A 24,869-nucleotide genomic window follows, 5' to 3' on the forward strand; every position below is an offset into this window, starting at 1 on the left:
AATTTTGGTTTAACAACCAATTAATGTATGGGCATTTCATTATTTTTGTATGTGTGCATACTGTTGTTGTCCGGAGTTGGGCATTGGCCTAAAGAGAACCTGAGGCAATCCTCGTGTAAAAAAAACCCTGATACTTACCTAAGAAAAGGGAAGCCTGTGGATCCTTTAGAGGCTTCCTGTGTCCTCCTTGCTACTGCCGCCGCTCACCAGAACCCTCCAGAAGATCCGTACCCTGCTGTTCTTTATGCACATAGGCATGGCTGTGCTGTACCTGCACTAACACAGCCATGCCTGTGCAGTGGCACAGAGCCGCTCCAGCTTACTGCACAGATGTGACCATACTTGTGCACGTTCAGGAAGAGGAGCGCTGTCCAGATCTTCAGTCTGACAATCTTGTCAGATTTCTTCCGATAGGGGGAGAGGGAGGGGCAACAAAGATCCAGAGGATGGTATAAAAAACCTCTACAGGATCCAGAGCCTTTTTTTTTTTTTTTTTTAGGTAAGTATGTGTTTTTAACCTGAGTTTTGCCTCGGGTTCACTTTATCTACTAAAATACGAAGAAAAGCAGAATTTTCAAGGCCCAAAATTCTGCCTTTATGTTTTAGCTGCCAGAAATATGTTTTTTTCCCCAAGTTCTGTGTTGCTGTATTCCTGTTTCTCTATTTGAGTGATTTTATCACATCTCCCTTTGATGTTCTTTGTTCTGCAGATTGTACAGCCGCTGTGTATGACTGATCGCTGATAAGATCTTTCCAAGCAACGGAAAGACAGCTTCGCAGCACATGAATAGGAGGCACTGATGGGCACTTTTTCCTAAAGAACAGAGTATGATCATGAACATGCACAGCGGGATTTAAAATAACAGCTCACTGGGAAGCCTTATAGATTATTTATGAAATCTACAGAATTCTTAAAGGAGAATTAGCAGCCAAAGTTTAAGGAAGGCATCAGATCAAACACAAGTCGACATTTCAGCTTGTTTGAAAAGCAGAAACTGTTAAATGAATGCTTATGGTCCGCTTGTTATTTTTTTCAATTGCTATTTTCCACAGTCTAATTTATTTTGTCCCCTCTGTAAGTGTCATTTCAAGTGAATTCTGTATCTTTTGAAATATTTTTTGGATGACATTTGTTTCCATTCTTTCATATTTTCTTTTGCAATGCCCTTTAAATTACCTCTTTTTTAAGGCAGAACAAAAAATGGCTACTGCAACTTCTGTTATTAGAAACTTTCTTATGCCTGTTATACTTTGCGCTCACGTCATGCGTCAGCATTGTTTTATACAAGTGCATGTTGAAGGTGCTCTGCGGATTCTTCATTTGATAGGACGTGGGCTAGTTAAAGTGGACCCAAATTAAAAATACAAGATTTCAGGAATAAAATCTATTTTCTAAATTATAATGATAAATAGCAGCCTTTTTCAGCTGCATGATGACAAATATAAAATATTTTACATTTATTGGAGGAACCCCTCCCTTCCTTTCATATTGCCGGGACAGAATCCGGCAAAATGCTGGAGTAAGTGGTGTCCGGCAAAGGAAGAATTGCTAATGGCTGCCACCAGTATAACCCTAGTTATGCAAAGAGGAGGGTGAAAAGCATGCACTGAAATGCTCATAGGCCTGAAGGAGTGTTTATTTATCTTTCTATATGTCAGAGTGGTGCAACTAAATATTTTGAATTAAAAAAAATGTTTGGTTTGGGTCCGCTTTAATGAACAGATGTGTGGCTTGTGGTTCTTTCTCAAAAGTGTGGAATTTAAACCATAACTCCACTTGCTTAAAAAAAAACAAAAAAAAAAAAACCTGATTCAATAAACTAGCTATCAAGAGTATAAGTGAATCTAGTATACTTAAAGCAAATCTAAAGCAAAAATACAATTAGAATAGAACATTAGAGCATTAGTAGTGATGAAAAGAGTCTCTTGTTTTATTCCAGTACAAGAAGAGTTAAAAAACTTGAGTTGTTATTTATGCAAGAGAGCTTCTCTGGGCTAGTCCACCAATTTGTTCGAATTCAGTCCTGTTTTCTAAAGAACTTGACCACTTCATACTAATCAAAAATTGTGGCAGTGGCAGAAATAAATGGTAGGGCATACACTCCCAATAAGGAAAACAGAACACTTGTCAATTTCCAAAATGCATATCAAAATGTATTATTCCAAAATATTTAGTCATAAAAGGTTAAAATCACATGGGATGGCCACCCCGTCACACCATATCCGCTCAAAACACCAACCATACAACAACCACACGCCGGCATCTAAATCTGATGTTAACAAGAAGAACTGTGCAAAGTGTACCTAAGTGCATGCAATCAGCATGTCATATCCACTTGTGGTAGAAAGCACTGGGAGAGGAAAAATAGGCTAAATGCAGGGGCAGTCCAGCAGTAATTAGCATAGGCTTCAATGGTTAGTCATGCAAGTGTCATATAGCAAGCAGTTCATCCCTTGAGAATAGCATAGCAAGCAATAACATCACAAATGTCAGTCTCTGAGATAATGCCTCACCAGGGTATGTCCGCAGTAAGTCCCATATACTCCATATTATATATGTATGTAAAGCATCTCACCATGGCATGATGGAAGTACACTGCATAGATAGATTCATCTCACCATACACCTGGACGGAGGCTGTGTGGACATCCTATGCTTCCCAGCAATCCATGACATGTGGGTTGTACAATAAAGGATGTGGAATCTCCATGAGACCTTGCAAGCCAAATGCAGATGACTGACGAGCTCCAAGCCTGGTTCAGCACTGTCTCTGTCCCATCTGATGGTAGTGTGGCTGAGGGAGGCCTGTTGGTGAAGCCTCACTGAGGTGCTAGAGCGGAGGTCGGGACGGCGTGGCGTCCCATGCGGGCGGGTAGTTTCCCCGACGCTTCGCCGGCTTCCGGCTTTCTCAAGGGGCGTAGCCCACTTCATGTTCAGGGTTTTTACTCCTTAACCACTTGAGGACCCACCCTTTACCCCTCCCTTAAGGACCAGCGCTGTTTGTTGTGATCTGTGCTGGGTGGGCTCTGCAGCCCCCAGCACAGATCAGGGTGCACGCAGAGCGATCAGATCACCCCCCCCCCTTTTTTCCCCCCTATGGGGATGATGTGCAGGGGGGGTCTGATCGCTCCTGCCTGCAGGCATGTTGCGGGGGGGGCACCTCAAAGCCCCCCTCCGCGGCAACATTCTCCCCCTCCCTCTCCTACCTTTCCCCCCCCGGTGATCCGGGCTGCACAGGACGCTATCCGTCCTTTGCAGCCAGTGACAGGACGTCCCCTGTCACATGGCGGCGATCCCCGGCCGCTGATTGGCCGGGGATCGCCAATCTGCCTTACGGCGCTGCTGCGCAGCAGCGCCGTACAATGTAAACAAAGCGGATTATTTCCGCTTGTGTTTACATTTAGCCTGCGAGCCGCCATCGGCGGCCCGCAGGCTATTCACGGAGCCCCCCGCCGTGAATTGACAGGAAGCAGCCGCTCGCGCGAGCGGCTGCTTCCCGATTAATCAGCCTGCAGCTGGCGACGCAGAACTGCGTCGCTGGTCCTGCAGCTGCCACTTTGCCGACGCACGGTATAAGCGTGCGGTCGGCAAGTGGTTAAAGTGTACCTGAGATGTCGATAATAGGTTTATTTATACTTACCTGGTGCTTCATCCAGCTCCATGAGGTGTGTGGGCTTTCTTGCCGTCCTCTCCAGCCATTTTGTTCATTTGTTATGCCTCCGGTTTTCTGGCCAGTCATGTGCTTCTGCGCATGCGTGGCCCAGCCCCTGCCACACTCCTGTACCCAGGAGCATTCTGTGCCTGCGCAGTACTACTGTGCAGGCACAGAACAGTGTGGGGTGCAACGGGGAAAGTTGAAAATGAAATAATGACCCTTTGAACTGTCCTGCATATAAACCCTTATTAGAAGCTTTATCTCACTTTTTCACAGCTGTTTTATCCTCTATTTGCTTTTAAGGAAACCAGACTGAATTCCACAAGCTGTTGACGACAAGCTCTTTTGCATAGATATGAACTTTGTTTGTTTGTTTGTTTTTTAACTCCTGTTGTACTGGAAAATAGAAAGGGACTTTAGAGAATGTCTTACTAGTGTCAGTATTATATGTTCCTATGTTTATCTCATCTTGTCACAGGTCACTTTCGGTACGCTTTATTATTATTATTAATGTATGTTGCGCCAGCTTCTTCTGTGGAGCTATACTTCAGCATACAGGGTATAAAAATACAAAATAAACAATACAACAGTTAATACAAAACAAAGGTGGATTACAGCTAATGCAGTGAACAACTACATATTTTTTCACAAGGGTGGGCGTTATGCATACACATTACATAGCTTTGTGAGACAAAAGGAGGAGAGCCCTAGTGAAAAAGCTTTACAGCCTAAAGGTTTAAGGGATAGGACAGTAAATAAAGGGAAGCTGTGTATTAGGTGGTAGAAATGGTGGTCAGTGGGCAAAGTGTCCCAAGTAGGAGAGTATGCTTGCCCGAAGAGGTGAGTTTTCAGATTGTGTGTAAAAAGAGCAAGTGTGGGTGAGTGGAGGATGTGTTGAGGAAGAGTGTTCCAGAGGAGGGGAGAGGATCGAGAGAAGTCTTGTAAGTGGGAATGAGAAGAGGTGACCAGCGAAGAAGACAGAAGGATATTGTTAGTAGAGCTGAGATTGCGTGTAGGATGGTATCTGAAATGTTTTAAATGAATGAAGAAAGACTTCATACAACAAGTTGGTTCATTTATGAGGGTTATTAACTGAGAATCTAAAAAAAGAAGAAATTCTATACATTTGTAAGAAAGGGCTAAGTGAATAACTTCTACACAATAGAACTGCAGTGAAAGAATTCATGATATAAAAGTCAAACTCTTCATGGCAATCCAAACACTGGTGCCCCAAACATGTCAGCAAGAGACACATTCATTTTTGGTACATCTATTGTGGTAATTGGCCATGTTTGGTTGACCTCAAACAGAAGTCAGTCCAGTGAACGTATCAAAAGGAGATATCTTTGGAGTGCTTAACATTGAATCACCCATGTCTCTGGAGGATTTATGTACTTGAGCAGATAATATGACAGGCTTACCAAGGTGATCTTGAGGACATGTTCCCAGAAGAATTTCTTTAGTTTTACTTCTTTGACCTCTCCAACATCATTAAATAGCCCTGTTGCCATAATGCAGAATATTGTTGTTAACCTCCAGCACACTTTCATTCATGGAGAAACAACGCTACACATTTTATGCATTGCCTTTTTCTAATGCTGATGAAAAATATAATTTACTAGTCTAATGATGCGGCACATCTACTTAATATACAATTATTTTAAAAAAGACAAGAAAGTTAAGGATGCTGTATCAAACTAAGAGATCGTCAAGCATCCAAAATTATCCACAATAATAGAATATAAAAAAACACACACACACACACACCAGTAATACATCAATAAAAATGAAAATCAAGCTCATGATGTGTAAGACTACAAACATGTTCCTCTCTATTAGACAAATAAGTTAGAAGAGGAAGAAAAAAATAAAAATGGCAAAAAACAAAAACATTTTTTAATTTTTTTCTTATACTGTAAGTTCTTTCTTCCATTAAAGCAGACTTAAACTCTTGCACAGCACACCATGAAAAGTCTTCATTCCACATTTGGTTGCTGAAAAAATGTACTTCTATGTGTTCTATGATTGTTTAAGAATATTAAGTATCTACTTAGTCGTTATCATCAACTGTGAATAGACTGTAGGAGAGGCCTGCCAAGGCAGCTCTCCATATAGTAGACACTGAGACTTTACCATTTCAGTTCTTTCTACAAAAGTGAAAACAAGTAAACTTCATGGTTTTTTTTATTTGTTTGTTTTTTAGGATTTCCATAAATTGGAATGAAGACATTTTTTCCAATGAAGCAGAGAGGACGTTCTGAGTTTAGTTCCACTTTAAGACATAAAGATGACATATTTTTTAGTTGATATACAAGAAAAAAACATCCATGTAGCGAAAAATAAAGTATCAGGAAAATACTCCAGATTATACAAAAAGTATATAAGTCTTTATTAACTACTGGATGCACGCCGTGCAGTACATTCACAGCCCTGCAAAGTTCACAGGATGCACCAGGGCCGTGAATGCAAGTCTGCAGCGGCGTGCAGCCGACGCTCGCCCCCGTTTGCCCGCGCGCACCACCGTTACCGTCGCTTAGTGGGGAGGTTAATGAATGGGACCATGATTCCCATTCATAAATCTAAGTCCCCGAGACACCGGCATTCATTGTATCTTCCTGTTGTTACACTGCTACGCATTACTGCCGATTCACGTGCTTACGTACGTGAATCGGAAATAATGACTGATGACATCTTGCGGCCAAATAGTAAATTACACTGAAATTCATTTTTATTTAATAAAAATCCCCACACTGACTTTTATAATTAACTATTTCCCTCCCACTCCCTCCCATAGTACCCAAACTTTTTTTTTACCTTAGGGACTGAATTTTTTAAAAAATGTATGTCAAGGCGGTATATTACTATTAATTTTTAATTTATGGGCTTGTAATTAGTGATGGACGCAAAACTGAAAAAATGCACCTTTAATTCCAAATAAAATATTGGCACCATACATTGTACTAGGGAAACGTTGCAATAACCGGGACAAACGGGCAAATAAAATGTGTGGCTTTTATCCACAGTAGAACGTTTTATTTTAACACTATAATGGCCCAAAACTGAGAAATAATGCATTTTTTTCAATAGTTTCCTTATTATTCATGTTAAAATGCATTTAGGATAAAATAATTCTTAGCATACTGTACCTCACAAAGAAAGCCTAATTGGTGGCAAGAAAAAGATACAGATCATTTCGCTGTGATTAGTAGTGATTAAGTTATCGGCGAAAGAAAGGGAGGAGCACTGCCAGGTGAAAATTGCTCTGGTCCACAAGGGGAAAAAACCCTCAGGGCCCTTTTCCACTAGCAATCGCTAGCGTTCACGCTGAACGCTAGCGATTGCTGAATCAAAAAAGCTAAAAATTTACCGGCGATTTCCCGACGTTTGCGGCCGCGATTTTGCTATGCTATGCACTGCATAGCAAAATCGCGGCAAAAGTCGCTCCGCGGCACGATCAAGTAAAAAACGAATCGTGGTAGTGGAAATTACCTACCGCGATTCCTATGTTAAAAAGCAAACCGTAGCGATTTTAAAATCACTAGCGGTTTGCGGTTTTGCGATTAAGCAGTCGCAAACGCCCTAGTGGAAAAGGGCCCTCAGTCATCAAGTGGTTAAACAGGGACGTATTACATATTTTTAGTTGATACATGCGGTATAGTTCAGTAAACAAAAATAAAGTCGTAAGTCTGTATGACATCCTGCCATTAGTAATATTGCTCTCATGTTCACTGGTTTGCCTATGAGCTTCACAGGGAGCCCTATGAAAGCGTTGGCACATGGGCAGATTTTGTTGAAAAGTTGAACATTTGTCAAAGTGATCCTTTTATGTCAGCTGGATGATATGTAGTCATAATTAAATGATCAGACACAGATGTGGTTTTAAGGGCTCTTTCACATTAGGGCAGATTTTCTGCGTTTCAACGCAAAGGATAAAGTTTGCGTTACCCAAGGTGAAATGAAAGTCCATAGACTTTCATTTTAGCTTTCACATATAACGCAGCCTTTTTGTGCGTTGCGTTCCACTGCACCCAGGCGCAGTTTTTTGGCCAACGCTAGCTTTATGCGTTACAATGTTAGTCAATGTAAAACGCACACTATGTGCGTTTTTAATCCGTTAACGCAGGCAATCAGTCCCAGAATGCAACAGAGGAACAATGTAGAAAGTTGACAACTAAAAGAAAAAAAAATTACCTGCGTTTTTCTATGTGCAGTAACGCATTGAAAACGGATTAAAAACGCACACTCACTGCAGTGCAACGCATATCAAAACGCAGTAAAAGGCATACAACAAAACGTATGCTTTGAGCGTTCTCCAACGCAAGCTCTGATGTGAAAGAGCCCTTAGACTTCTACTGTTAACATAGACTAAAATGTGCCCTCGGTTATGCATCCAAAATATGGATATCCTTAAAGAAAACCTGAATTGAAAATTAAAAGTCAAAATAAGCATACACAAGTCATACAAGTCATACATACACAAGTCTACTTACCTTCTATGTAGTCTACTCCTCAGTCTCATTCTCTTGTACTGCGTCATGTTTGTTCACTGTGATCAAGGGAATTTTCCGTCCTCCATTTTGAAAATGGCCATTACCCATAACAGCTTTCTGGTCAGCATACAGTTAAACTGTAACATCGCCCACTTGAGCCATAGGGAAACATGGACATTACCTGGTACATCAGTTTTCCTCTCAGCTAAAACTGACAGCAACTGATATTTTACTGACAGCAACTGATGTATTTCAGATCTGACAAAATGTTGTCAGAACTGGAAGGGATTATTGTCAGAAGAAAATGGTGAGCTTCTGAGAGGAACTGATGGCAAGGTAACTATGTAATGTTCATTTGAAGTTACCTCATGTGCATATTTTAAATGTTTTTACTCGGTACAGGTTCTCCTTAAAAATAGAGGATAGCATGCTAATTGTACGCAGATTGGAATTGGGCCAATCAAAATGTTCAGGCATTGAATTTGATTGGCACACTTCCAAGATGCATACTATTTGCATTCAATTTGTATTTAAGCGAGAATTATTAGCATCTAATTGGTTATATCTAGTTAGCAACCAGGATGTGTTTGCATGCACTTCTTTATAAAGCACAAGCTGGAGGCACCCAAAAAATATGAATATCTAAAAAAAAGTTGAAAAAAAATGAGCATTGACCATTCACCAACCAAATAAGTGATCAGGGTATGAAATGTTATTCAATGCAATGGATAGGCAGACAACACGTTTTGTGGGTCAGAGCTTGTTTCCTTTTGGCCAATAAATGCCACTGCTGAAGACACTACAGTAGATGGGGATTGCTTCTCTGCAAAAATTGAGTTTGCGACTACTCCTTTTTTCTTCATTTATATCTGCCACATACCGTACACTTAAATTACACAACAGTTTGTTGTGTCTGCTTATGGGAGGTAAGTCCACCACTGCCTCCTAAGCAAAATTTTAAAACTTTTAAACACTGTTTTTATCCTTTTGGCGCCTCTGTTCTCTATTATAACACTATTTCTTCATGTTGTACTTCTTTACAATGTTTTGATGGTCTTAAGATTTGAGAAGGTGATTATGCAAGAAATACATTTCTGAAATTGTTTTGGCAAGTGAGGTATGGTCTGGCTGTAAAAAAAAAAAAATAGATTGAGAGCCCACAATAGTGTAGTATATTAAAGTCAAGGTGTGTGAGACAAATTGGGTGTGAATAAATACACAAAGATGAGTTACATCCAAGGCAACCACTGTATAAGCAGGTGGAGAAATTAGTGTTTTTATTCTTTATTCTGTTTATTCTGTTTTTCTGCAGACAGATTAAAATGTTGTCATGTGAACATTGGAGAAGGTCAAAATCCCTGTATACCAACCTAGTTAAAGCTAAACTGGAAACAGTGTGTGTGTGGAAAGGCGTAGCTAGGGTGTTAAAGGGACTCCGAGCTCATCTTAAAAATAAAAATTGTACTCACCTGGGGCTTTCTCCAGCCCAGTGCTGGTCAGGAGGTCCCACGACGGCGTCCTGGCTCCTCTCCTAGTCCCCGCTCCGGAATGGCTGACCGGCGGCAGCCCGGGCGACACTCGGGCTTCTTCTTCCGCGTATGACGCTGCTGACGTCACACGCCGGCCGCTTTGCGTCATCACGCCGGCCGGCGTGAAAGTACTGCGCATGCGCGATTAAAGCGCGCATGTGCCGTACTGCCATGCCGGCCGCCGTGACGACGCAAGGCGGCCGGCGTGTGACGTCAGCCACGACATATGCGGAACAAGAAGCCCGACACTCTACCGAGTGTCGCCCGGGCTGCCGCCGGTCAGCCATTCCGGAGCGGGGACTAGGAAAGGAGCCAGGACGCCGTCGTGGGACCTCCCGACCAGCACTGGGCTGGAGAAAGCCCCGGGTGAGTACTATTTTGCATTTTTTGTTGAGCTCGGAGTCCCTTTAAGCCCCCGGGGACAAAGACAGTTTTTGTGCCCCCTCCCCTCGCATAAAAAAAAAAAAAACGATGTGACAACGGATGAGAATATGGGCATGGTCATGGATGAAGCCAAATGGGAAAATTATGTTCATATAGCCAAATGTGCCCCCTTCCTCGTTCAGATAGCCGGTGTGCCCCCCTATAAATGATAAGCCCCCCTCTACATAGCCAGATGCAACAGCAGAAGACTCACTGGCTCCAATTTTCCAGTGACGCCATCATCTGTCCTCTGCAGGGTGCACAGCATCCTCTCCTTGTAACAGAAGAGAGATAATGTCGGAACGTCGGAGCCGGTGAGTCTTCTGGTATTATTAATATTTACTCACTCCACTGCAGAGGGAGGGAGAGAAGCAGTGTTACTTCAGGTGGCCAGCAAGCCGCCTCTCATGCATGTGGGGGTGCGGAAGCCGCACTGAGAGCCCTCAAAGTGCTGCGCCCTTGCCCAACCCTTAGTTACGCTCGTGTGTGTGTGTGTACATTTCTGCTGAACTATATTGCCAAATCCAGAGTGCTGATTGGAGATTGTTTTTTATATCTGAATTAGCAAAACAGACCTTCACACATATGGTTTTTAAAAACAATAAACAAATACCAGTTTGTAATTTGTTGCCAGTATGTGTGTGGGGTGAAACCCAAGTCCTTATTTAAGGTAAACTCAAGGTGAAAATAAACTGATTGTATTTATCGTCCTACTCCAAATACATTTTTTAGATCTCCCATGGTTTGTGTGAGAGAGAACGCGGAAAAGCCGCCGCGTGTGCTGCTGAGGAGGCGGCTGATTCCGCGTCCAATGCGGTGGTTTGCACGCAGAAGCGTGCGTCTGGTAACAGGGCAGAACGCGGAAAAGCCGCCGCATGTAACAACAGTAAGGCGGCTGGTTCCGCGTCCAGCGCGGTGCTTTGCACGCGGCAGCGTGTGTCTGGTGTGGCTGAGTCTGTTAGTGCACACAGGCTTAGGAATACGCGCGCGCGCGCTGAGAGGCAGAACTCTTATACTGGGCAAGGAGAGATCAGCTGATCACTAGTGTTGGGCGAACAGTGTTCGGCACTGTTCGGGTTCTGCAGAACATCACCCTGTTCGGGTGATGTTCGAGTTCAGCCGAACACCTGATGGTGTTCGGCCAAACTGTTCGGCCATATGGCCGAACTAAGAGCGCATGGCCGAACATTACCCGAACGTTCGGCTAGCGCTGTGATTGGCCGAACGGGTCACGTGTAGTGTTGGGGGCGAACATCTAGATGTTCGGGTTTGGGCCGAACATGGCCGCGATGTTCGGGTGTTCGAGCCGAACTCCGAACATAATGGAAGTCAATGGGGACCCGAACTTTTGTGCTTTGTAAAGCCTCCTTATATGCTACATACCCCAAATTTACAGGGTATATGCACCTTGGGAGTGGGTACAAGAGGAAAAAATTTTTAGCAAAAAGAGCTTATAGTTTTTGAGAAAATCGATTTTAAAGTTTCAAAGGGAAAACTGTCTTTTAAATGCGGGAAATGTCTGTTTTCTTTGCACAGGTAACATGCTTTTTGTCGGCATGCAGTCATAAATGTAATACATATAAGAGGTTCCAGGAAAAGGGACCGGTAACGCTAACCAAGCAGCAGCACACGTGATGGAACAGGAGGAGGGTGGCGCAGGAGGAGAAGGCCACGCTTTGAGACACAACAACCCAGGCCTTGCATGAGGACAAGAAGCGTGCGGATAGCAATTTGCGTTTTGTCGCCATGCAGTCATAAATGTAATACAGATGAGAGGTTCAATAAACAGGGACCGGAAACGCTAACCCATCACAGATGTTCATTGTTCAAGTTACTTGGTTGGGGTCCGGGAGTGTTGCGTAGTCGTTTCCAATCCAGGATTGATTCATTTTAATTTGAGTCAGACGGTCTGCATTTTCTGTGGAGAGGCGGATACGCCGCTCTGTGACAATGCCTCCGGAAGCACTGAAACAGCGTTCCGACATAACGCTGGCTGCCGGGCAAGCCAGCACCTCTATTGCGTACATTGCCAGTTTGTGCCAGGTGTCTAGCTTCGATACCCAATAGTTGAAGGGTGCAGATGGATTGTTCAACACAGCTATGCCATCTGACATGTAGTCCTTGACCATCTTCTCCAGGCGATCGGTGTTGGAGGTGGATCTGCACACTTGCTGTTCTGTGTGCTGCTGCATGGGTGTCAGAAAATGTTCCCACTCCAAGGACACTGCCGATACCATTCCCTTTTGGGCACTAGCTGCGGCTTGTGTTGTTTGCTGCCCTCCTGGTCGTCCTGGGTTTGCGGAAGTCTGTCTGTCGGCGAACAACTGGCTAGAGGAGGGGGAGGATGTAAATCTCCTCTTTAAAGTCTCCACAAGGGCCTGCTGGTATTCTTCCATTTTGACCTGTCGGACTCTTTCTTCAAGCAGTTTTGGAACATTGTGTTTGTACCGTGGATCCAGAAGGGTATAAACCCAGTAATTGGTGTTGTCCAGAATGCGCACAATGCGTGGGTCGCGTTCAATGCAGTCCTAGGCCGAAGAGGTCATAGCCTAGGGTCACAAAAACCTGTTTATTTGGGCTATTTCAATGGTAGTGATGGTGACGTACATAAATCTCAGCCATGGCCGTTAGCAACGTCTGAATTTCACGAAATGTCTCATGCAGGTAGAAGACATATTGTTAGACTTGGATTCCAAAGATGGGGTCCCTACATCTCTGCAAACCAGAGTTACAGGGGTCCAAAATTGGTAAAATCCCCCATAGACTTTCATTGCCTCCCTATTTCACTTTCCAAAATCTCACATCTTTTCAAAGGGCAATGGCTCAGCAGTACCAAATTTTCTAGCATTGTAGGGACCCTTAGGGGGAACATGACTGGTGAGTTTCGGGCCCCTAGGCCAAAGAGGTCATAGCCTAGGGTCACAAAAACCTGTTTATTTGGGCTATTTCAATGGTAGTGATGGTGACGTACATAAATCTCAGCCATGGCCGTTAGCAACGTCTGAATTTCACAAAATGTCTCATGCAGGTAGAAGACATATTGTTAGACTTGGATTCCAAATATGGGGTCCCTACATCTCTGCAAACCAGAGTTACAGGGGTCCAAAATTGGTAAAATCCCCCATAGACTTTCATTGCCTCCCTATTTCACTTTCCAAAATCTCACATCTTTTCAAAGGGCAATGGCTCAGCAGTACCAAATTTTCTAGCATTGTAGGGTCCCTTAGGGGGAACATGACTGGTGAGTTTCAGGCTCCTAGGCCAAAGAGGTCATAGCCTAGGGTCACAAAAACCTGTTTATTTGGGCTATTTCAATGGTAGTGATGGTGACGTACATAAATCTCAGCTATGGCCGTTAGCAACGTCTGAATTTCACGAAATGTCTCATGCAGGTAGAAGACATATTGTTAGACTTGGATTCCAAAGATGGGGTCCCTACATCTCTGCAAACCAGAGTTACAGGGGTCCAAAATTGGTAAAATCCCCCATAGACTTTCATTGCCTCCCTATTTCACTTTCCAAAATCTCACATCTTTTCAAAGGGCAATGGCTCAGCAGTACCAAATTTTCTAGCATTGTAGGGACCCTTAGGGGGAACATGACTGGTGAGTTTCGGGCCCCTAGGCCAAAGAGGTCATAGCCTAGGGTCACAAAAACCTGTTTATTTGGGCTATTTCAATGGTAGTGATGGTGATGTACATAAATCTCAGCCATGGCCGTTAGCAACGTCTGAATTTCACGAAATGTCTCATGCAGGTAGAAGACATATTGTTAGACTTGGATTCCAAAGATGGGGTCCCTACATCTCTGCAAACCAGAGTTACAGGGGTCCAAAATTGGTAAAATCCCCCATAGACTTTCATTGCCTCCCTATTTCACTTTCCAAAATCTCACATCTTTTCAAAGGGCAATGGCTCAGCAGTACCAAATTTTCTAGCATTGTAGGGACCCTTAGGGGGAACATGACTGGTGAGTTTCGGGCCCCTAGGCCAAAGAGGTCATAGCCTAGGGTCACAAAAACCTGTTTATTTGGGCTATTTCAATGGTAGTGATGGTGACGTACATAAATCTCAGCCATGGCCGTTAGCAACGTCTGAATTTCACGAAATGTCTCATGCAGGTAGAAGACATATTGTTAGACTTGGATTCCAAAGATGGGGTCCCTACATCTCTGCAAACCAGAGTTACAGGGGTCCAAAATTGGTAAAATCCCCCATAGACTTTCATTGCCTCCCTATTTCACTTTCCAAAATCTCACATCTTTTCAAAGGGCAATGGCTCAGCAGTACCAAATTTTCTAGCACTGTAGGGACCCTTAGGGGGAACATGACTGGTGAGTTTCGGGCCCCTAGGCCAAAGAGGTCATAGCCTAGGGTCACAAAAACCTGTTTATTTGGGCTATTTCAATGGTAGTGATGGTGACGTACATAAATCTCAGCTATGGCCGTTAGCAACGTCTGAATTTCACTAAATGTCTCATGCAGGTAGAAGACATATTGTTAGACTTGGATTCCAAAGATGGGGTCCCTTTATCTCTGCAAACCAGAGTTACAGGGGTCCAAAATTGGTAAAATCCCCCATAGACTTTCATTGCCTCCCTATTTCACTTTCCAAAATCTCACATCTTTTCAAAGGGCAATGGCTCAGCAGTACCAAATTTTCTAGCATTGTAGGGACCCTTAGGGGGATCATGACTGGTGAGTTTTGCCACTGCTGAGCCATTGCCCTTTGAAATGGTGTGAGATTTTGGAACGGTAAATAGTAGGCCCAATGAAAGCCTATGGGGGATTTTACCAATTTTGGACCCCTGTAACTCTGGTTTGCAGAGATGTAGGGACCCCATCTTTGGAATCCAAGTCTAACAATATGTCTTCTACCTGCATGAGACATTTCGTGAAATTCGGACGTTGCTAACGGCCATGGCTGAGATTTATGTACGTCACCATCACTACCATTGAAATAGCCCAAATAAACAGGTTTTTGTGACCCTAGGCTATGACCTCTTTGGCCTAGGGGCCAGAAACTCACCAGTCATGTTCCCCCTAAGGGTCCCTACAATGCTAGAAAATTTGGTACTGCTGAGCCATTGCCCTTTGAAAAGATGTGAGATTTTGGAAAGTGAAATAGGGAGGCAATGAAAGTCTATGGGGGATTTTACCAATTTTGGACCCCTGTAACTCTGGTTTGCAGAGATGTAGGGACCCCATCTTTGGAATCCAAGTCTAACAATATGTCTTCTACCTGCATGAGACATTTCGTGAAATTCAGACGTTGCTAACGGCCATAGCTGAGATTTATGTACGTCACCATCACTACCATTGAAATAGCCCAAATAAACAGGTTTTTGTGACCCTAGGCTATGACCTCTTCGGCCTAGGGGCCCGAAACTCACCAGTCATGTTCCCCCCTAAGGGTCCCTACAATGCTAGAAAATTTGGTACTGCTGAGCCATTGCCCTTTGAAAAGATGTGAGATTTTGGAAAGTGAAATAGGGAGGCAATGAAAGTCTATGGGGGATTTTACCAATTTTGGACCCCTGTAACTCTGGTTTGCAGAGATGTAGGGACCCCATCTTTGGAATCCAAGTCTAACAATATGTCTTCTACCTGCATGAGACATTTCGTGAAATTCAGACGTTGCTAACGGCCATAGCTGAGATTTATGTACGTCACCATCACTACCATTGAAATAGCACAAATAAACAGGTTTTTGTGACCCTAGGCTATGACCTCTTTGGCCTAGGGGCCCGAAACTCACCAGTCGTGTTCCCCCTAAGGGTCCCTACAATGCTAGAAAATTTGGTACTGCTGAGCCATTGCCCTTTGAAAAGATGTGAGATTTTGGAAAGTGAAATAGGGAGGCAATGAAAGTCTATGGGGGATTTTACCAATTTTGGACCCCTGTAACTCTGGTTTGCAGAGATGTAGGGACCCCATCTTTGGAATCCAAGTCTAACAATATGTCTTCTACCTGCCTGAGACATTTCGTGAAATTCAGACGTTGCTAACGGCCATGGCTGAGATTTATGTACGTCACCATCACTACCATTGAAATAGCCCAAATAAACAGGTTTTTGTGACCCTAGGCTATGACCTCTTTGGCCTAGGGGCCTGAAACTCACCAGTCATGTTCCCCCTAAGGGTCCCTACAATGCTAGAAAATTTGGTACTGCTGAGCCATTGCCCTTTGAAAAGATGTGAGATTTTGGAAAGTGAAATAGGGAGGCAATGAAAGTCTATGGGGGATTTTACCAATTTTGGACCCCTGTAACTCTGGTTTGCAGAGATGTAGGGACCCCATCTTTGGAATCCAAGTCTAACAATATGTCTTCTACCTGCATGAGACATTTCGTGAAATTCAGACGTTGCTAACGGCCATAGCTGAGATTTATGTACGTCACCATCACTACCATTGAAATAGCCCAAATAAACAGGTTTTTGTGACCCTAGGCTATGACCTCTTTGGCCTAGGGGCCCGAAACTCACCAGTCATGTTCCCCCTAAGGGTCCCTACAATGCTAGAAAATTTGGTACTGCTGAGCCATTGCCCTTTGAAAAGATGTGAGATATTGGAAAGTGAAATAGGGAGGCAATGAAAGTCTATGGGGGATTTTACCAATTTTGGACCCCTGTAACTCTGGTTTGCAGAGATGTAGGGACCCCATCTTTGGAATCCAAGTCTAACAATATGTCTTCTACCTGCATGAGACATTTCGTGAAATTCAGACGTTTCTAACGGCCATAGCTGAGATTTATGTACGTCACCATCACTACCATTGAAATAGCCCAAATAAACAGGTTTTTGTGACCCTAGGCTATGACCTCTTTGGCCTAGGGGCCCGAAACTCACCAGTCATGTTCCCCCTAATGGTCCCTACAATGCTAGAAAATTTGGTACTGCTGAGCCATTGCCCTTTGAAAAGATGTGAGATTTTGTAAAGTGAAATAGGGAGGAAATGAAAGTCTATGGGGGATTTTACCAATTTTGGACCCCTGTAACTCTGGTTTGCAGAGATGTAGGGACCCCATCTTTGGAATCCAAGTCTAACAATATGTCTTCTACCTGCATGAGACATTTCGTGAAATTCAGACGTTGCTAACGGCCATGGCTGAGATTTATGTACGTCACCATCACTACCATTGAAATAGTCCAAATAAACAGGTTTTTGTGACCCTAGGCTATGACCTCTTCGGCCTAGGACTGCATTGAACGCGACCCACGCATTGTGCGCATTCTGGACAACACCAATTACTGGGTTTATACCCTTCTGGATCCACATTACAAACACAATGTTCCAAAACTGCTTGAAGAAAGAGTCCGACAGGTCAAAATGGAAGAATACCAGCAGGCCCTTGTGGAGACTATAAAGAGGAGATTGACATCCTCCCCCTCCTCTAGCCAGTTGTACGCCGACAGACTGACTTCCGCAAACCCAGAACGACCAGGAGGGCAGCAAACAACACAAGCCGCAGCTAGTGCCCAAAAGGGAATGGTATCGGCAGTGTCCTTGGAGTGGGAACATTTTCTGACACCCATGCAGCAGCACACAGAACAGCAAGCGTGCAGATCCACCTCCAACACCGATCGCCTGGAGAAGATGGTCAAGGACTACATGTCAGATGGCATAGCTGTGTTGAACAATCCATCTGCACCCTTCAACTATTGGGTATCGAAGCTAGACACCTGGCACAAACTGGCAATGTACGCAATAGAGGTGCTGGCTTGCCCGGCAGCCAGCGTTATGTCGGAACGCTGTTTTAGTGCTGCCGGAGGCATCGTCACAGATCGGCGTATCCGCCTCTCCACAGAAAATGCAGACCGTCTGACTCAAATTAAAATGAATCAATACTGGATTGGAAACGACTACGCAACACTCCCGGACGCCAACCAAGTAACATGAACAATGAACATCTGTGATGGGTTAGCGTTTCCGGTCACTGTTTATTGAACCTCTCATCTGTATTAAATTTATGACTGCATGGCGACAAAACGCAAATTGCTATCCGCACGCTTCTTGTCCTCATGCAAGGCCTGGGTTGTTGTGTCTCAAAGCGTGGCCTTCTCCTCCTGCGCCACCCTCCTCCTGTTCCATCACGTGTGCTGCTGCTGGGTTAGCGTTACCGTTTTCCTGGAACCTCTTATATGTATTACATTTATGGCTGCATGCCGACAAAAAGCATGTTACCTGTGCAAAGAAAACAGACATTTCCCGCATTTAAAAGACAGTTTTCCCTTTGAAACTTTAAAATCGATTTTCTTTTTAAAAAACTATAAGCTCTTTTTGCTAAATTCTTTTTTTCCTCTTGTACCCACTCCCAAGTTGCACATACCCTGCAAATTTGGAGTATGTAGCATGTAGGGAAGCTTTACAAAGCACGAAAGTTCGGGTCCCCATTGACTTCCATTATGTTCGGAGTTCGGGTCGAACACCCGAACATCGCGGCGATGTTCGGCGAACGTTCGCGAACCCGAACATCTAGGTGTTCGCCCAACACTACTGATCACGCCGATCAGCTGACTCCAGAGCAGCTTACTATTGGTTGATCAATTAGGGGTGGTGCCGGAGAGCACTACTCCATATATAGTTACTGCTGGCCAGTCTCAAGTTGTCTGCCGTTGCGAACACTACGTGGAAGCACTCAGGCCTTAGTCAGATCCAACAGTGTGTTTGAACCAGGTGACCTGGGAATTCACACTGAGCCAGATTACTTGTACTGTTATTCTGTTTATACTTCAGACTAGTTCCAGGGTGTAGAGACCACGGACCTCACACCAGACTAGGGAACTTGTGTTATCTATCTGTTTCATCAGACTAGTTCCAGGGTGTAGAGACCAAGGACCTCACACCCAGAATAGGCATTGTTGATATCTGTTATGACTTACTGCTTTCCTGACTATCCCTTTGATCTCTGATTCGGTACCTCGCATATCTGATATTCTGTTGCCAGACCCTGCTTGCCTTGGATACCGAATCAGCCTTCTGTCTTTGTACTTTATCTGTCCGTGTGTTTCCGACCAGGCGTGCCCGACCTCGAGAGCTATCTCTCCTCTTAAGAGATAGTCTCCAGATCAGATAGTGACATCCACCTTTAGGTGTCACTCACTCTCTGGTCCTTCCTATCTCCAGCTTGACTCCACCCCTTGGAGAGTCTCAGGCTGCTGGAAGGTTCCTGTGCCCTCAAGAGCAGTATTCCTTTACTGCCTATAATCACTAGAGTTGGGCCGAACGGTTCGCCGGCGAACGGTTCCTGGCGAACTTCGGTGGTTCGCGTTCGCCTCCCGCAGGCGAACGTTTGCGGAAGTTCGCTTCGCCCAGTTCGCATCAAAAAACAAAATTTTTACCCTCCATTTCACTGTCAGCAGACATGTTATGGTCAAACACACTGCTTGAGGACCCGCCCACCCTCCCTTCAAGCTAGGTCCTTTATACCATTTGACTCAGTTGTCTGCCTACACTAATTAGTTATGGGACAGCTGCTACACTCTCTGCTAGTGAGATTTTAATTGGCCTCCCTCCTCCCTCCTCCCTCCTCCCTCCTCCCTCCTCCCACCTCCCTCCTCCCTCCCCACCTCCCTCCTCCCACTCCCACCTCCCTCCTCCCTCCTCCCTCCTCCCTCCTCCCTCCCTCCCACCTCCCTCCTCCCTCCTCCCTCCTCCCACCTCCCACCTCCCTCCTCCCACCTCCCACCTCCCTCCTCCCACCTCCCTCCTCCCACCTCCCACCTCCCACCTCCCTCCTCCCTCCTCCACCTCCCACCTCCCACCTCCACCTCCCACCTCCCACCTCCTCCTCCCACCTCCCACCTCCCTCCTCCACCTCCCCCCTCCCTCCTCCCTCCTCCCTCCTCCCTCCTCCACCTCCCTCCTCCCTCCTCCCTCCTCCCACCTCCCCCCCCCTCCTCCCACCTCCCTCCTCCCTCCTCCCACCTCCCACCTCCCTCCTCCCTCCTCCCACCTCCCACCTCCCACCTCCCTCCTCCCTCCTCCCACCTCCCACCTCCCACCTCCCTCCCTCCCACCTCCCACCTCCCACCTCCCTCCTCCCACCTCCCTCCTCCCTCCTCCCACCTCCCTCCTCCCTCCTCCCTCCTCCCACCTCCCTCCTCCCTCTCCCTCCTCCCACCTCCCACCTCCCACCTCCCTCCTCCCACCTCCCTCCTCCCTCCTCCCACCTCCCTCCTCCCTCCTCCCTCCTCCCACCTCCCTCCTCCCTCCTCCCTCCTCCCACCTCCCTCCTCCTCCCTCCCACCCTCCCACCTCCCACCTCCTCCTCCCCTCCCTCCTCCCACCTCCCACCTCCCTCCTCCCACCTCCCTCCTCCCTCCTCCCTCCTCCCTCCTCCCACCTCCCTCCTCCCTCCTCCCACCTCCCTCCTCCCACCTCCCACCTCCCTCCTCCCTCCTCCCTCCTCCCTCCTCCCTCCTCCCTCCTCCCTCCTCCCTCCTCCCTCCTCCCACCTCCCTCCTCCTCCTCCCTCCTCCCACCTCCCTCCTCCCTCCTCCCACCTCCCACCTCCCACCTCCTCCTCCCTCCTCCCACCTCCCACCTCCCTCCTCCCACCTCCCTCCTCCCTCCTCCCTCCTCCCTCCTCCCACCTCCCTCCTCCCTCCTCCCTCCTCCCTCCTCCCACCTCCCACCTCCCACCTCCCTCCTCCCTCCCACCTCCCTCCTCCCTCCTCCCTCCTCCCTCCTCCCTCCTCCTCCTCCCTCCTCCCTCCTCCCTCCTCCCTCCTCCTCCCTCCCTCCTCCCTCCTCCCTCCTCCCTTCAACCCTTCAACCCTTCAACCCTTCAACCCTTCAACCCTTCAACCTATTCCCTCCTCCCTCCGGGAGGAGGGTGTCTTCTGGCAGGGAATTATACTTTTTAAAAGCCAGTATATATCATACCATAGCTGGGAATCGAACCCAGATCACACTGCATGGTGGACACGTCAGTGCATCACCCTAAGCACTGTACCACTACAGTAGTAAGTGAAGCTACCGTAAAATGTACCATTAATGCTCAATGCAATAGAACCATTAGGTTGCTTAAAGGAGAACTGTAGTGAGAGGTATATGGAGGCTGCCAATATTGATTTCCTTTTAAGCTATACCAGTTGCCTGGCAGCCCTGCTGATCTATTTGGCTGCAGTAATAATAATAATTATAATCCAAACATTTGTATAGCGCTTTTCTCTGTCAGACTCAAAGCGCTCAAGAGCTGCAGCCACAGGGACGCACTCAAGAGGCCACCCTGCAGTGTTAGGGAGTCTTGCTTTGAACTCCTTACTGAATAGGTACTTGACCTAGCCAGGATTCGAACCCTGGTCTCCCATGTCAAAGGCAGAACCCTTAACCAGTACACTATCCAGCCACTGTTGTGTGAATCCCACCAGAAACAAGCATGCAGCTAATCTTGTCAGATCTTACAAAATGTCAAACACCAGATCTGCTGCATGCTTGTTCAGGGTCTAGGGCTAAAAGTATTGGAGGCAGAGGATCTGCAGGATAGCGCCAGGTAACTGGTATTGCTTAAAAGGAAATCAATATGGTAGCCTCCATATACCTTTCACTACAGTTCTCCTTTAAAGGGAACCTTAACTGAGAGTGATATGGCTGTTTCCTGTAAACAATACCAGTTGCCTGGCAGTCCAGCTGATCTTTGTGACTGCAATAGTGGCTGAATCACACCCTGAAACAAGCATGCAGCTAATCCAGTCTGACTTCAGTCAGAGCACCTGATCTGCATGCTTGTTCAGGGGCTGTGGCTAAAAGTATTAGAGACACAGGATCAGCAGGCGATTCAGGCAACTGGTATTATTTTAAAAGGAAAAATCCATATCCTTCTCCGTTTAGGTTCCCTTTAAGGATTTGTAGCATAAAAGCCAACTCACATTGGCTGGGATTCGAACCTGGGTCTCACTGTATGGTGGACAAGCACACTATCCACTATACCAACTGAAGCTGGCCTGAAATTGCTGGCCTGAAATTGCTGGCCTGAAATTGCTGGCCTGAAAACAAGCTGCATCACACCCTGAAACAAGCATGCAGCTTGTTTTCAGGCCAGCAATTTCAGGCCAGCATTTTCAGGCCAGCATTTTCAGGCCAGCATTTTCAGGCCAGCATTTTCAGGCCAGCTTCAGTTGGTATAGTGGATAGTGTGCTTGTCCACCATACAGAGAGACCCAGGTTCGAATCCCAGCCAATGTGAGTTGGCTTTTATGCTACAAATCCTTAAAGGGAACCTAAACGGAGAAGGATATGGATTTTTCCTTTTAAAATAATACCAGTTGCCTGAATCGCCTGCTGATCCTGTGTCTCTAATACTTTTAGCCACAGCCCCTGAACAAGCATGCAGATCAGGTGCTCTGACTGAAGTCAGACTGGATTAGCTGCATGCTTGTTTCAGGGTGTGATTCAGCCACTATTGCAGTCACAAAGATCAGCTGGACTGCCAGGCAACTGGTATTGTTTACAGGAAACAGCCATATCACTCTCAGTTAAGGTTCCCTTTAAAGGAGAACTGTAGTGAAAGGTATATGGAGGCTACCATATTGATTTCCTTTTAAGCAATACCAGTTACCTGGCTATCCTGCAGATCCTCTGCCTCCAATACTTTTAGCCCTAGACCCTGAACAAGCATGCAGCAGATCTGGTGTTTGACATTTTTGTAAGATCTGACAAGATTAGCTGCATGCTTGTTTCTGGTGGGATTCACACAACAGTGGCTGGATAGTGTACTGGTTAAGGGTTCTGCCTTTGACATGGGAGACCAGGGTTCGAATCCTGGCTAGGTCAAGTACCTATTCAGTAAGGAGTTCAAAGCAAGACTCCCTAACACTGCAGGGTGGCCTCTTGAGTGCGTCCCTGTGGCTGCAGCTCTTGAGCGCTTTGAGTCTGACAGGAGAAAAGCGCTATACAAATGTTTGGATTATAATTATTATTATTACTGCAGCCAAATAGATCAGCAGGGCTGCCAGGCAACTGGTATAGCTTAAAAGGAAATCAATATGGCAGCCTCCATATACCTCTCACTACAGTTCTCCTTTAAGCAACCTAATGGTTCTATTGCATTGAGCATTAATGGTACATTTTACGGTAGCTTCACTTACTACTGTAGTGGTACAGTGCTTAGGGTGATGCACTGACGTGTCCACCATGCAGTGTGATCTGGGTTCGATTCCCAGCTATGGTATGATATATACTGGCTTTTAAAAAAGTATAATTCCCTGCCAGAAGACACCCTCCTCCCGGAGGGAGGAGGGAGGAGGAAATAGGTTGAAGGGTTGAAGGGTTGAAGGGTTGGAGGGAGGAGGGAGGAGGGAGGTGGGAGGAGGGAGGTGGGAGGTGGGAGGAGGGAGGAGGGAGGAGGGAGGAGGGAGGAGGGAGGAGGGAGGTGGGAGGAGGGAGGTGGGAGGAGGGAGGTGGGAGGAGGGAGGAGGGAGGAGGGAGGTGGGAGGTGGGAGGAGGGAGGTGGGAGGAGGGAGGTGGGAGGTGGGAGGAGGGAGGTGGGAGGAGGGAGGAGGGAGGTGGGAGGAGGGAGGTGGGAGGTGGGAGGTGGGAGGTGGGAGGAGGGAGGAGGGAGAGTAAAAACTCCCTAGCAGAGAGGAGGGAGAGTAAAAACTCCCTAGCAGAGTGTGTAGCAGCTGTTCCATAACTAATTAGTGTAGGTAGGCAAATGGTATAAAGGACCTTGCTTGGAGGAGGGAGGGAGGGAGGGAGGGAGGGTGGGTCCTCGAGCAGTGAAGTGTATTTCACTCAATTAGGTGTGACTCCAGGCATTAGAGCTTTTGAAACATGTTTTCTATCATTTTTGCAGTGTATAGAATTTTTTAAAACTTTGAAAGTTCGCCTCCCCATTGAAGTCTATTGCGGTTCGCGAACTTTTTCGCGAACCGAACCTTTCGCGGAGGTTCGCGAACAGGGTTCGCGAACCGAAAATCGGAGGTTCGGCCCAACTCTAATCACCTGCTCAGCAGGTGCATTACTCAAAGTACTACTGTTACACCAAACACTCACATACCTATAGGTGTCCAGAGGTTAGCAATATATCTGTATTATCGGTGATTCTGCAGATCATCAATAATCAGGTATATATCTGCATTCTTGGTGATACTGCAGATCACCAATAATTAGATTATCTCTGCGTGCTGACACCAATCGTTACAGTTTGATTTTATATTTCAACATTTACAAAGTAGATTGAATGTTTTATTGTCTTTGCTCAATGGCAGTCCATTAAGTGTCCCAGAGTTAAAGTGGTTTAAAACCTTGACATAATATTCAATAAAAACATGTTTTCCTACTTTTGATATGCCATACGGTTATCATACTTGCATTTGTGCATAAGTATTATTATTCATTTATAAGTTATTGCTTCCCAAAAAGTACAGTTTTTTGCTTTGTGAGCTGACTTTGCATTTTATTAATAACTGGTTTTATTCATTGCTGTTTTGCAGGGAGACAATCTTTCAGTGTCTTTCTGTCTCCAGCAGCTCCTGCACAGTCAGAGAATGTGTCACATTCCACACTTGATACATTTAAGTAAACACAAGATTACATTGTTTAACTTTCGGCTGTGGCATGCTGTGCAGGAACTGAAGCTTCTAAAGCCTGTGTTAACCCTTTGAATGATGTTCTAGTAAAAATAAAAATGCTGGTTGTATATAATTTGCTGTGAATAATCTATAAGAGCAGAGAAGAAATTCTGGGTTATATTCCGCTTTAAAATACAAGTCTCCCAGAGTTAAATACATTACCTTTTTCTATCTCTTTCTTGCCCTCAGAAGTTG

This window comes from Hyperolius riggenbachi, chromosome 9, assembly GCF_040937935.1.
Source record: "Hyperolius riggenbachi isolate aHypRig1 chromosome 9, aHypRig1.pri, whole genome shotgun sequence".
NCBI lineage: Eukaryota > Metazoa > Chordata > Amphibia > Anura > Hyperoliidae > Hyperolius > Hyperolius riggenbachi.